General features: G+C 46.2%; 1 long non-coding RNA gene across 2 annotated transcripts in view; it reads right to left on the reverse strand.

Moving 5' to 3' along the window:
• Positions 129–13,500, reverse strand: part of LOC102166369 — an 88,886-nt gene continuing 75,514 nt past the window's right edge. For both annotated transcript variants that reach the window (XR_002340862.1, XR_002340861.1), the window contains one exon: positions 129–3,265. This is a non-coding gene — a long non-coding RNA (uncharacterized LOC102166369). The remainder of the gene's footprint in view (positions 3,266–13,500) is intronic.

Below are 13,500 nucleotides of genomic sequence, written 5' to 3' on the forward strand. Positions count from 1 at the left end.
GCCTCGCTCAGTGGGTGAAGGACCTGGCGTTGCCGTGAGCTGTGGTGTAGGTTGCAGACGTGGCTCGGATCCCGCATTGCTGTGGCTGTGGTGTAGACCGGCGGCTACAGCTCCGATTGGACCCCTAGCCTGGGAACCTCCATATGCTGCGGGTGCAGCCCTCGAAATGGCAAAACGGCAAAAAGACCAAAAAAAAAAGACATGGCCCTTAAATGAATCCCGGGCGCGCCACAGGCAATCCTGGGGAGATGCAGCAATGTTATGCCCACGGGGTAAGCTATTCAGCTACCAAAGGAATTTTCCCCACGTTGCATTTAAGGAAATATGGGCAGCTGCTGAAGAGCTATACAATAACGGGTTCAAGATGTTTGCACTGCTGGTCAGTGCTGGAGAACGGATTTGCACGAACTCATGGAAGCCGACATCTCTTGCCTCTTTAGTCCCCCCATCTGTCATTATTTATCTCCCGCAACTTCTCGGACCCCCTTTCCGTTTACGTGACCCTGACCTATCGCTTTGCTCAAGACCTGTGTTTACCCCTCCCATGGTGATGGGTACACAGAAAGCAAGCCAGGAAGACAGGAACTGAATGCAGGTACTTAGGTTGCTTCGTGGTTTTTCCCCCCCTTCTCATTATCCGCCTACTCAGTGAGGCTGGAGTGGGAGGTCTGAGTGACATTTGCAAACCGAGAACTTAAAGCTACATTTCAACACCCAGCCCCTCAGTTGTCATAGGAACAACACCGTGAGGCTTATCTAGCTTCTGACAAACGGCCGCTTGTCCCCCGCTAGTGATGTCAAGTTCCCCCTTGCAATCACACACCCCCCCACACACCTCAAGAAGTTTCGCTGGGCCAAACTGCATGCCACAGCAAACATTAAAATACAAGCCCAAAGGGAACGTGCTCGGGTTCCTGATGATGCCAACATCTATACGGCTGGAGCGCAATTATTTGGAGGTCTGCCCCTTGACCTGAGCCCCTTCAGTCCGGAGCTTTACACAGCCTCGCAGCCGGAAGATTCGTGCCTGCTGTTGATGCCTTTTTAAAAAGCATTCAGGGCAATGAATGCTCTGTTATTTATTTTCCGTGTTATTTTTGGAAAGTAATAAACGGATAACAGAGAAGAACACCTAGAATCGAAAGCATGAAGATCTCAAGGAATGCTTCTGGAATTTGTTCTAGCATTTGTTGTTTCAACCTGCTTCTTGTCCTCTTTCTGTCATGCAAAACAATGGCTTCTAAATGGATGAGTAGAACCGAAAAATTATATAGAGGCTTTTTTTTTCCATGAAGCATGGCCGTGTTTAGACAGATTATGAAATCATCATGTTTCTCCCCAAGTATTTACATGAAATACAGAGCTGAAAATAATTGTGAAGCAGTGAACACAAGCCAGCAGTCGAATATAAATTACCTGGCAATAGCTTAATGCCTTGTCACCATTTTTCTGTCTTCAAGACTTTGCGATCTCTAAGTCCGTGTACTCCAGGGAAAGGAGCAGCGTGGTTCCACAGCCTTGCCACACCTTAATTAAGTCAAGTAACTTGTACTTGTCACAAGTTTAGGTCACTCATCTCATTTCTTAGAGGACTGGCCCTTCATGGCTGTGCTTCAGTTGCTCTTTATCTATTTCTTTAAAAATAAATACCTATACAGAAGGCTTGAGAGCTAAGAAGTCCGAGGGAAAAAAAATCATCTTAAAAAGTTCTCAAAGTACATAAGCAGGAAAAAAAAAAAGACCAATTAACAGAGCCCACTAGATTCACCTCCTGCTCCTCCACCTTCATCTCCTCCTTTTGTCAAGGAGACAAAGTGCAGAATTGCTACCCTCGTTCTCATACAGGTTCCCCCTTTGAGGTGAGGATGTTAAGATGTTGAAAGTAAGAGAAGGAAAACCCGAAGTTAGCCATGCAGATCCAAACTTTCAATTTGAAATCAGGGACTTTACAAAGTAAATAAATAACACCGCTTCCTCTAGAACCCAAAGCTTATGATTCTGTCACTAACAGTTTTCATGACTTATGTAGATTCTTCACACACACATCCAGGGAGATCACCCAAATGCCCTAGATGTTTGCTAGACGTGAAAGGACGAAGTATTTTTCCATCTGATTCTATAAGGGGACATCACATGATTGCTTCTATGGACCAATGGGAAACTGGTAAAAAGACAGGGAGCCACCCACCATTCTTATTTTCTTACTTTATCCCCCTTTGCCGATTCCTAAGAAGCCACATCAAGAAATCAAGGCACTCATCCCTGATAGCAAATTGTGTTTCCTTACAGTTCATGAGCAAGAACCTACTGTACAGAACACAGGTACTCAAAGCCTCATTGTCCTGTTCTGAAAATGTTAACCTAGTGGCAGCTCAGATCTCAGATCCGAAAACTGTATTTAAGGTCTCCGAGAAAGAGAGACACAGGCACACCAGTAAGAACTGCTGATCATCATGTGTCGAAACATCTCTCAAAACGAACCACAGAGAAACAACCACCCTTTTACTGTACTAATGTCATCAAATGGAACAGTCTTAAAATTCAGGACACAAATGCAAACCTAAATCTATTACCATCTCAGCTGCCCTTCGCAATCAGCAAGAAATGTTTCCAATGCATTGCTTAAACTTCCATTTTGTAGACTTCTAACCAAATTCTGAAATCCTGGGGTAGGAGGAGGAAAAGGAGGGCAAGTCGACTAATTCTGAAAGCATTTCTTCAACTATCTATCAGGCACACTGTTCCGACTAAATGGAAATCTATAGCCACAGAAAGGTAATGCCGCAAACCTCTCCCCAAAGAACTCACTTTTATTTTCCTTCCCCTCATAAAAAAGAAAAGGAGGGGGGGGGGAGAAGCCAAACTGGTTGTACTACATGTATTTGGCTAAACTGGGAACGCTCCACTCATCTGTGTTAATTACCTGGCTTCTTTTCAGCCTTTATGCTGTATTCTTGGGCTGCTTCCTCTTAGAATTCCTCGCTCTGTTGATGTGTTCCTTGGTTCGACACAGTTGTGAGGGGTCTGTGAACAATTTTACAATTCCCCCCCACACCATATGACATCTATTAGGGAGCAATGCCACTTTTCACTTACCCATTCTGGATAAAGCAGTATTTCCTGGTGACAGAATGCTGCTGCTTCCGTTCGCTAAAAACTCCCTCTTCCCAGCTTGATAAATCTGATTATAAAATGTCTTTGTTCCAGATCACACGAGGCGCTTTTCCTACGAAAGTTTTCTAAAGAGTTTATCTGCATTTCATTCCTGTGACAAAACGAATAAGAACAAGGAGTGGGGGGGGGGGGGGAAGAAGAGGGAACAGAGAGTAAGTCCACACAAGTTCCTGGCAAAGATTTTTAGCTGCATTTTTCTGAGTTTAATCAGTAAGCTATATTAAAGTGACAGTTACCAGTTCAGGGAGCCAGAGTCTGATCAAGTCAGCTACAACCAGGGTGGGTGTCTTCCACTGATGTGCGGACCCCAAGGAAGTGGGTCCCCTGGTCCTCTACCACATGTGGCTGAATCACTGGACACCCGCCCCCCCCACCCCCCTCCGGCCCCTGTACAGCCGCAGCCCAGGCCAGGAGAATGGCTGGACCCCGAAGCGGGACCTCTTATAGGGACCCGCCAATTAGCTGCTGACCAATCGCAGGCAGTACCTACTACCTAAGTCACATGACAGGGCAGTCCCTATGACTGCAGGATTTCTGAATTACCGGGGTTACACAAAGGACACTCATTCAGGAAAAGAGAGAAAAAAAAAAAAAAAAAAAAAAGCCATAAGCCGAAACAGAAAACGCCCAGGCTGTGACAACTCCAGCTTTAAAACAGGGAACACCCGAGCCTCACACAGACAGAGAAAAAGCCACAAGCCAGCCAGGCTGGAAATCAGAGGAATGCCTGGCACATATTAAAAAATAATCCCAGAGCAGAGGCTGAGTTTACAAACCCGCTTCAGCTATAAATCTACCCCTTCTTCCCCTTTCTCCAGTCTCCCCGACAATTTTACACTCTCAACTTCTTTATTCTAGAAAGCTCCTAGGAGCACCGCTGCTGTTGGAAAAATGGGTGAAACGCACGAACCTCCCCCCACGCCCACCCCGCTTGTCTCATCCCCTCAAAATCCCCCTAACAGGCGATTCAAAGTCCGCCGTGAACAAAGTTTCCCAAACAAAATACGTTTCTTTCAAAAGGGTTAGATAAAACAGGCAACGTTCACCACGGCCAGGACAAATGTATACCCTAACGATCAAATCGGCCGTCTCTCCCCCTTTCTTTCTGCCTCCTTCTCTCATGGAATCATCTTAGAGTCTTCGCATCAAGGACATGCTGCTTAAGTAAAGGAGCCCCCGCTTGGTGATCTAGCGACCCATTTATTTAACACCCCCCCCGATGTATTTCTTCCACCTTTTTATATCCTAGGAAGAATTCAACTGTGAACACCCCTACCTACCATTTCTTTGACCGCCCTCCCTCCCAAATGGTACTTACATTTGTTCTTTGTCTGGGTCTGTTGGTTTCGCCCCCTCCCCCTGGCCATCGGAAGCCAAAACATGGGCTCCGCGTCAACCTTCGAGCCGAAAAGGCCCTATTTTTGATCGTGCAACGAAGGCTGCAAGAGCTCCCTCTCCGAGGAGAGCCCGGAACACTGTGCTGCTTGCCATTCCCAATTTATGGAAGGAAGCGTTTGTCAAACAAACCAGGTAATGACTCAGCCTGCCTCCCCCGGCCACGTTTTCCCTAGAATGGGAGGGTAGCGTAAGTGCAGCCCATTTGGATGTGACTCAGTTTTATTAGGCTGGTGATTGTAGTTAATCTGACAAGCTCACTTTTTTTTTTTCTTTTGTAACTTGCACATTTCAAGGATCCGAAGGGGGACGTTCTAAAATGGTTTCAAAGGACTGGATCGTGTAACGGAGAACGTCGCAAGATGATTTTGAGGGTACAGCCAAGGCTCTGGTTCTATTCCCCGATATTTCAAACTTCCTAAGCGTTCACTGAAATTTTAACAACGGAGGCACTCGCATGTTTTGAGTTTACATGAACGGCAGTAAAGAGGTTTCATAATGTTAGGTCTCCCGGAGGCTTTGCTCATGGGGGACTCGGGACTCTGTGCTGAGGAGCCAGGTTTAAGTCTCTGAAGTCTGCAGCCCACGTGGCAGGTTCTTTAGGAAGTGGTCAGGGTTGCAGCTTTCACTTTTGCATTTACTGCAATTCACGTGCTAACCTGAGCCACTCACACACGGGCACCCATGCAATACGACCACGTCCCTCACGCACGCACATGCACACCTATACCGTCCTTGAATCCCAACCTGCCTATAAGCTGCAAAATAAGAGCTTGAAAATCTTCAAGTGTCATCTGAGAAAATTCCAATTAAAGAGACTGGCATACCTAAAAGTCTTCCTCTTCGGTTAAAAAAAAAAAAAAGTGTACTATCAACATGGGGGTGGCATGACATGGAATAAATTGTTCCCAGGTATTACACAGACAGGAAGAACGCAGTGATAAGAAGTACAAGTCCCCACCACCATGCGCGCGCGCGCACGCACACACACACACACACACACACACACACACACACAGCAATCTGCTAGGCTCGGTCTGAGCAGTTTAACTACAGTTATATCTCCTTTCAGCATACTTCCTTTAACTCTGAGCAAAGTCAGGCAAGTGCTCGGACCAAAGTTTCACGTTTATTGTCCATTATGCCTTGATGGATCACTAATTTTGCTTTCATATACAAAATACAGTCTGTTTCTACAGTATATACGATGTTCAAATATCGAACTTTCACACCGGGAAAAGGTTCATTCGGGAGCTGCCTATTCCCATCCCAAAAAGATTCCCTCTGGGGTGTTACTGGAATAAACCTGTCACTAAATTGACATATAGGACTGACTCGCAGAAGTTAAATCCACACAAAACAATTCAGAAGTGCATTTCTGAATTACATGTCTGAAACCTATTTTAACTATGCACATATTTCTCATTCAGTTCTTTAAAATGTATTCATACTTCAACAGCCACTGACTTTTTTTTTTGAGTGAAATTTGATTGGCTTAAAGAAAGTTACCTTCCTACTACCTATAAAGAACATCAAATCTATAATTATATGGCTTTTGATGGAAATAAATGCAGACTATGAAAAGATAATATTTATAAAATCAAACACCTAAAACTTTGGCATCGAGAAGAACGTGTAATATATTTTAAAAGCCTGGAGCCAGACTTGCTGGGGTTTGAATCCTGGCTCTGCCATACCTCGCTGTGGCACCTGGGTTAAAAATACATCCTACTGTACAGCAGAGGGAACTACAGCCAGTCTCTTGGGATGGAACCTGATGGAAGATAATACAAGAAAAAGAATGTATATATATGTATGACTGGGTCGCTATGCTGTACAGCAGAAAATTAGCACAACACTGTAAATCGATTATACCCTAATAAATTTTTTAAAGAACAATGGTAACCTTTAAAAATGCATATCTATGTGCTGAGAACACTGCCTGCCAGGGAGCACATACTATGTAAGGATTGGCTCTTTTATCACCACTAATATCCAACTTATACCCTTTACCTGCTCTTTGAACCATTGTTTTAGAGTGATACATACCTTAGTCACTTCCTAAATAATATTTCTACATGAGAAAACCACTAGTCCGTAACTTAAAAGGATCTCCTGCAACTATTTCACTAATGATGACAAACACCTCGCCAATCCACATTTTCCTCCCAAAGTTTCAGTGGTTTCAAGACTTGTCTGGTTTTACATTTGACATCTGTTGGGGCCTTTCTGTCCAGACTGCCCTGGTTTCCAAAAGCCAATGCAGAATGGGGCTGGGGCCAGCTGGGGAGGCTGTTCCAGAGGAATTTCCATTGCAGTTGGCCCAGCTGGGTCAAAAGACATGGAAACTCGAGGGACCAGTTGAGAAGGTGAATGGGTCAAAAAGACTGGGAGAAATACTACAGCCCTGAGGGGGCAGAGCACCACCCTTGACAACAACAAGGGGGCCCCCAGACAGAGGCTGGAGGAGGTGGTTTCAGACCCAGAAAAAAACAGGACCTGCGATCCACTGTTTATTCTCTCTACAGCCTCAGGCCATAAAACTCCCACCATAGTTACCCTACGGGAACTATGGGTAACTCACTAGGAGCGAGGGTGTGTAGGGGATACAAAAAGCAAGACTACGCTGTCTTTCATTAAGAAATTTCATTTCGTAAAGGCGAAAACGACACGGATGGCCGTCTGAAAACTGCATGAAGAAATTCAAGCATCCCGCAAAAGCCTCCAGCAACAAAAGCTAATCGTTTCCAGCCAGCGTGTAACATATTTGAAGAATGATAAAAAGGACAGCAACCAGGCATCGCCGAGGTGCAGGCAAGCTTTATAAATATGGAACTGCTCTGGGGGAAAAGAGAAATAATTCTATGTTTTGTTTGAGGGGGAGCAACTGTTCCAACTTGTCTTTATCCAGGCAGTGTTGCTGAGCCAGATGGTAACAGAGTGGGGAGGGGGGCAGGGAAGCCGGCAAAATAGAGACAGCGATTGGGATTACAAATGAGTGGGGGGGGGGCTTGATTCCCTTCCCCTCCACGTGGGAAGTCGGTTCCAAAGATGCAGGGGACCTGATTCAACAGCTCAGTGAAAGGCAGGTTTGGGGGCCCCGTTATCGAGCGTCCTCTGGGCCACTGCTCCCATCTCCAGGCACTCTCTAAAATGCCCCATGACCCAATGGGTCCCCCAGAGACCAGAACTACAGGTCAGGATGCAGCCAGCCAGCCTGGGTCCCAATACCGGGCTCTGGGACTGCTACCTGTTGGGGGCGGGGGGAGGGCTTGTGACTTCTTTTCACCAAGGGTTTTGTTCCATCTGGAGAATGGGAGTAAATGAGAGACGACAAGGGAGGAACAGACATCACTGGGTCCCCAAAGCCCAGGGGAATCTAGTCAATGCTCTGGAATAACCTATATGGGAAAAAAGAATGGGTATCGGTATCGGTGGGACTGATTCATTTTGCTGTACACCTGAAACTCATGCAACCCTGAAAGTCAACTATATCCCAACCAGATTTAGTTTTTACAAGAGAAATCACTGGGTCCATAATGTTTGTCACCACCATCGTCTCACTAAGGGGGAGCTGCCAGCCTCAGTGCCAATCTTCCAATCTCACAGGGGGAAAAAACAAAAACCAACCATCTTAGGCTTTTAAGTCACACCGTTTACTTGAGGGCTGACAAAAATGACTTCTGTCACGTATTTTTTTACAGTGATCAAACATCTTTGGATAGGGAGTTCCCATTGTGGCTCAGTGCTAATGAACCTGACGAGTATGTGGGTATCAGCTTGCAGTTTCAATCCCTGGCCTTGCTCAGTGGGTTAAGTATGTGGCGTTGCTGTGAGCTGTGCTGCAGGTCGCAAATGTGGCTTGGCGCCTGTGTGGCTGTGGCTGTGGCTGTGGCTGGCAGCTGCCGCTCTGATTTGCCCCCTAGCAGCCTGGGAACTTCCATATGCCGCACGTTTGGCCCTAAAAAAAAAATAATAATAATGATCATCTTTGGATAACTGCTAGATTCACCTTTTTTTTGGTCTTTTGTCCTTTTTAGGGCTGCACCAGTGGCATATGGAGGTTCCTGGGCTAGGGGTTGCATCAGAGCTACAGCTGCCGGCCTACACCACAGCCAACAGCAACGCAGGATCTGAGCCTCCTCTGCGACCTACACCACAGCTCATGGCAACCCTGGATCCTTAACCCACTGAGTGAGGCCAGGGATCGAACCCGCCACCTCATGGTTCCTAGTCGGATTCGTTTCTGCTGAGCCACGACAGGACCTCCCTAGATTCACTTTTTGATTATTGCAAAGCATCTGACTTTGAGATCAGAAGGTTAGTTTTATATACGGTGTATCTAAGATTCCCAATATTAGAAAATCTTTCTAGAAACCTGCCTGGGAGGCTCTGAGTCTGCCTCTACAGACCTGCACAGAAACTATGTCTATCTAGACTCACACCTAAGACCATCTTAACATGTCTTTGTGACAGTTTGCCTCTGTTCCACGCTTTTCTGATTATATAAGCAGCCACTCTCTGCCCGTTTTCCTGCAAGGCTTTCAGATCTGAGCAGCACTCTTTGCTCAGAAAAGTTCTTATTAGCTGTCTGCTTTCCCCACCCGTTTTGAAGAACGAACTGGGTGGGAGTGAATATGGGAGTGGGCAGGGTGGGAGAAACGGAGGAGGAGGAGGAGGAAGAGGAGGTGGGAGCCAAGAGCTGAATCACAGCCATGTGAGTAATCGCAGGCTTTTTTTTTTTTTTTCTTCCTAAGGGGATGAATCAAATTAAGCTTGTTTTGCTGTGGGTGAAGGAAGAGGAATATAATAGCGTGAATCAGACCAATTATCAAATATGCAGCCCTCACTAAAAATTAATTCCAATCACTGCCTTCTCTCACATGTCTGCCAGAAGATGCCAGGGAGCTTTTGTTCGTCCATAGACTCCTCCGCCAAAACTCGTAAGAGTTTGAACTGGATTTCTACCCTTTTCCCCACTTAAAAAGTTTCCTTGGGCACATGACTTGCAGACCCAGGAATTACTGCGGAGCTTCTGTGAGAGAAATCTTTGGCTTTTATTGACAAGTGGGAGAGAGAACAACGTGGCGGATCCTGGGCAGAGACCGGGTTACACACGATGGGAGCCCTGAGTGCTGGCAGCTAAATTCTGAGTTTATGAAAACAATCGCGCAGACATGCATGCAGCCTCTCAAGAGGGCACTCCGATGGGAAGGCTGCGTGCCTTTATTCTCGGTGAGAATAAAGCTGTCATAGACAACTTTTTTTTTTTGTCTTTGTTTGCCTTTCCTAGGGCCGCTCCCTTGGCATATGGAGGTTCCCAGGCTAGGGGTCCAATCGGAGCTGTAGCCGCTGGCCTACACCACAGCCACACCAGATCTGAGCCGCGTCTGCAACCGACACCACAGCTCCCGGCAACACCGGATCCTTAACCCACTGGGCAAGGCCAGGGATCGAACCCGCAGTCTCGTGCTTCCTAGTCGGATTCATTAACCACTGCGCCACGACGGGAACTCCTGTCCTAGACAACTTTTGAACTGCCTTGTACTGAAAGAAGCGGATCCTCCTCCACCCAAGAATTTATGAGGAGGGATATTGAGAAGAGGATGGATCCAAACGCATCAGATCGGGTCTGTTTGGCATTTACAGAGAGAATAAGAACACAGCTCAGTTATTTATAGTCAGGGTGCAGAGCCCACCAGACTGACAGAAAGGCACTTCCTTGTTTGCCGTATATTTAAACCCCGTCTAGAGTCATTCGTGGAATATAAATATTACCGTGGAGGAGACCCTGGCTCAAGAGAAAGGTTCCAATGACCAAATATTTTCTACTCGCCGGCATGCCGATGCATTAGGAGGTCCAGAGGGTGTGTGTTGAATTTCACCACCACATTTACATTTTTTCACTACACCAACAAGCTAAGATGCACTGTCCCTTTGGTTATGTAGCCATGGTGGCTTCTTTTTCTTTTAAACATGGGTATGGACATTCTGTAGACAGCTAAAATGCTCCCTCTGGATTTACTTATGCAGAATATTCCACCTACAGGAGCTCAAGGAGCACCATGTCTTTATCACACCATCAGGTTTTCCCAAGTTCATTTCTATTTATGGGAGAGTGAGAGGATTTTGGGGGGTCTAGCACAACCTTTCTTTAGGTCTCCAAATAAATTCTTTCAAGATTACCCTCAAGAAGCAAAAGGTGTTAACGCTTCCAGGTCTATGGGTTTCTCAATTGGGGGATTTTTTTTTTCTTTTTCTTTTTGGCCATGCCTGTGGCATGCGGAAGTTCCCGGGGCAGGGATTGAACCTGCGCCACAGCAGTGACGATGCTGGATCTTAATCCTTAACCCGTGAGGCCACAAGGGAACTCCTCGACTTGGAAATTTTACTCTCTAATGATGAGCTCTTTAGGGACGACAATCTGGGCCATTTGACACATCTCCAAATCTACTTGTATACATGAATATTTTGGAGGCTTTAGTCAAGATATATTTACATAATCTACAAAAATCTATCCACCCTGGATCCGTATAAAGTGAGTAGATCTGTCTTCAGAGAAGGTGCCATGGCTGCCTTCCCCCAGCCCTCAAGCTCCCTGCCACCTGACTCCTGCCAAGCCAACCACCGATATCACAGTATCTGCCTTTCAAGTCAGTAGTCTCCCTACGTAAAATCTCTAGTTTCTTACATTGTGGAAATTATATTCCCACATCTAATTCTGTCGCATCCAGATCTGTAGCTACTGCAAGAGAAGAAGGGCGCAGAAAGTTTCAATTCCTATCTTAGTTCTTTCTCTTTCTTTAAATGTTCCAAGCAGTAATTGCAGAAGAGGCTGGAAAATAGGTCTTATCAATTCTCAGAGTTCAAGTCCTCTGAAAAGTCCCTGGGGTACTCTTGTGTGGGCTTTTCCTGTTCCCCAACATACCAACTATTTGGGATGGGGTGGTTCCCATTCTGATATCTAATGCAAGGAGCACCAGAATTTTCAGAGGCATAACTAAGTGTAAATGAATTTAAGACTTTGTAAATCAGTCACTAACTACCCTGAGGGGACCTGGTTCTCATCCCAGCAGTAGGGGAGAAAACTCAAAAGCAGCACCAAAGTAAGCTTGGAGGCCAGGCATCTGGGCAAGGCCAGTGGTGGAGCTGGATGGTGGTGGTCTTGGCTGGGAGGTGATGAGCTAAAGGGGTCAAGGATGGAGAAAACAAGAAGCAAGTAGAAGGTTCCGGGCTGGAGACAGTGGGTGTCCAGGCCCCTGGCAACGCAGATCACCCCCTCGAGGTCTGGCTTGTGAAAGGGAATAAGTAATAGAAATGGGAAAGGGAGGAACTCCCGTCGTGGCGCAGCGGAAATGATTCGGACTAGGAATCATGAGGTTGCAGGTTCGATCCCTGGCCTTGCTCAGTGGGTTAAGGATCCGATGTTGCTGTGAGCTGTGGTGCAGGTGGGAGATGCAGCTTGGATCTGGCGTTGCTGTGGCTGTGGTGTAGGCGAGTGGCTACAGCTCCGATTAGACCCCTAGCCTGGGAACCTCCATATGCCGAAGGTGCGGCCCTAAAAAGACAAAAAAAAAAAAAAAGAAAGAAATGAGAAAGGGAACCCAGAAAAGAAGGGCACTGTTTCGTCTGAAAAGCATGATTTTAAGAGTGAGCTTTTGTTTCCAATCTGGTACCAAATCCGCTTTGTCATTGGTTTTCCAAAAATGCATCCCTCAGCTCCCTGTCTAATTTCTCTGATCCAGCATGATCCGCTCTCCGGGATGTAGCCAAGCTATCAAAAAATGGCTCTAGGCTTAAAGGATCAAGACTGACTGAAGCAGAAGGAAGCAGAGAAAGCATGGAGGTAGCTGTCTGTTGTCTGATGTGTGGGTGAGAAAAGTCCTATCACCAAGTCCTTTGAGAGGAAGGCCTTAAAGAAGAGCTGGAGTAGGAACCTGGCGCAGTTGGTCATGGGGAAGTCACTCTTATCCAATGGGTGGCTGACCTTAAGTCCCTTCTGACTCTGTGATTCTTGAACTCCAGGCTGCTCTCGTTCAAAAGTTTTGTAGGGCATTTTAAGTCACTTTAAAATGAATTCTTTAAAGAGACGCCTGGCGCTGACACAAAAACAAATCGCTGAGGAGTTCCTTTGTTGGAGAGTCTTTGGTCGCAAATTAATTTAACCTGATCACTTCCTCTATGATGCGACAATCCATCCAGGACTCCCGCCATAACATCGCCGCCTCTGTCTCACCTCCTACGACCAGGAACTGTGGTCCTAAAGTGAGGGGGCTGGTGGCACAGTATGACAAAGCTACTTTTTCCTCCTTATTCCTACCCCCAAGAGGTCAGGGGAAGAGAACAAGACGATCCATTTTAAAAAACCCCAAAGCAGTGGCAGAGTTACGTGAACTGGGGTGTCCCATAGGGGGAAAGCTGGGTTTTCCCAAACTGCATCCCTCAGCTCCCTGTCTAATTTATCTTGATCCATCATCATCCTCCTTCCAGGATGGATGCTCCAGAGCCCTCTCCATATTATTTTTCTAACTTCTTAGACGCCTGTAATTGTTTCAAAGGAAAAGCTGAAAATCAGAAACCTGCAGCTGTCTGAAAAATGCATGTGCCAAACTAATCATAACAAACCAAAGTCCAAACCTGTTTGGGGCCCCTTATTTCCAAGGATGCCAGCTCTCAATGGGATGCTGGTGCAAGACTTGCAGTGGGAAAACCCTAACACGTACCTGGCCAAGCCGCTCCCTTTTGGTTTAATGCATATGCAAGAGTCACATTCAGCATCAGAAACTCTCAAAGAACAGCTACTAACTCTGAGAAGGAAGCTTGCGAAATTGGTTTCCTAATTTTCAGATCCAGAAAAAAGACTCAGGCTAGTGCATCCCACCTGAAATGTTGTTGATTGTTAGACACGCCATTCTCGTACGCCCCATAAGG

The sequence above is a fragment of the Sus scrofa genome, chromosome X, assembly GCF_000003025.6.
Source record: "Sus scrofa isolate TJ Tabasco breed Duroc chromosome X, Sscrofa11.1, whole genome shotgun sequence".
In the NCBI taxonomy this organism is placed as follows: Eukaryota; Metazoa; Chordata; class Mammalia; order Artiodactyla; family Suidae; genus Sus; species Sus scrofa.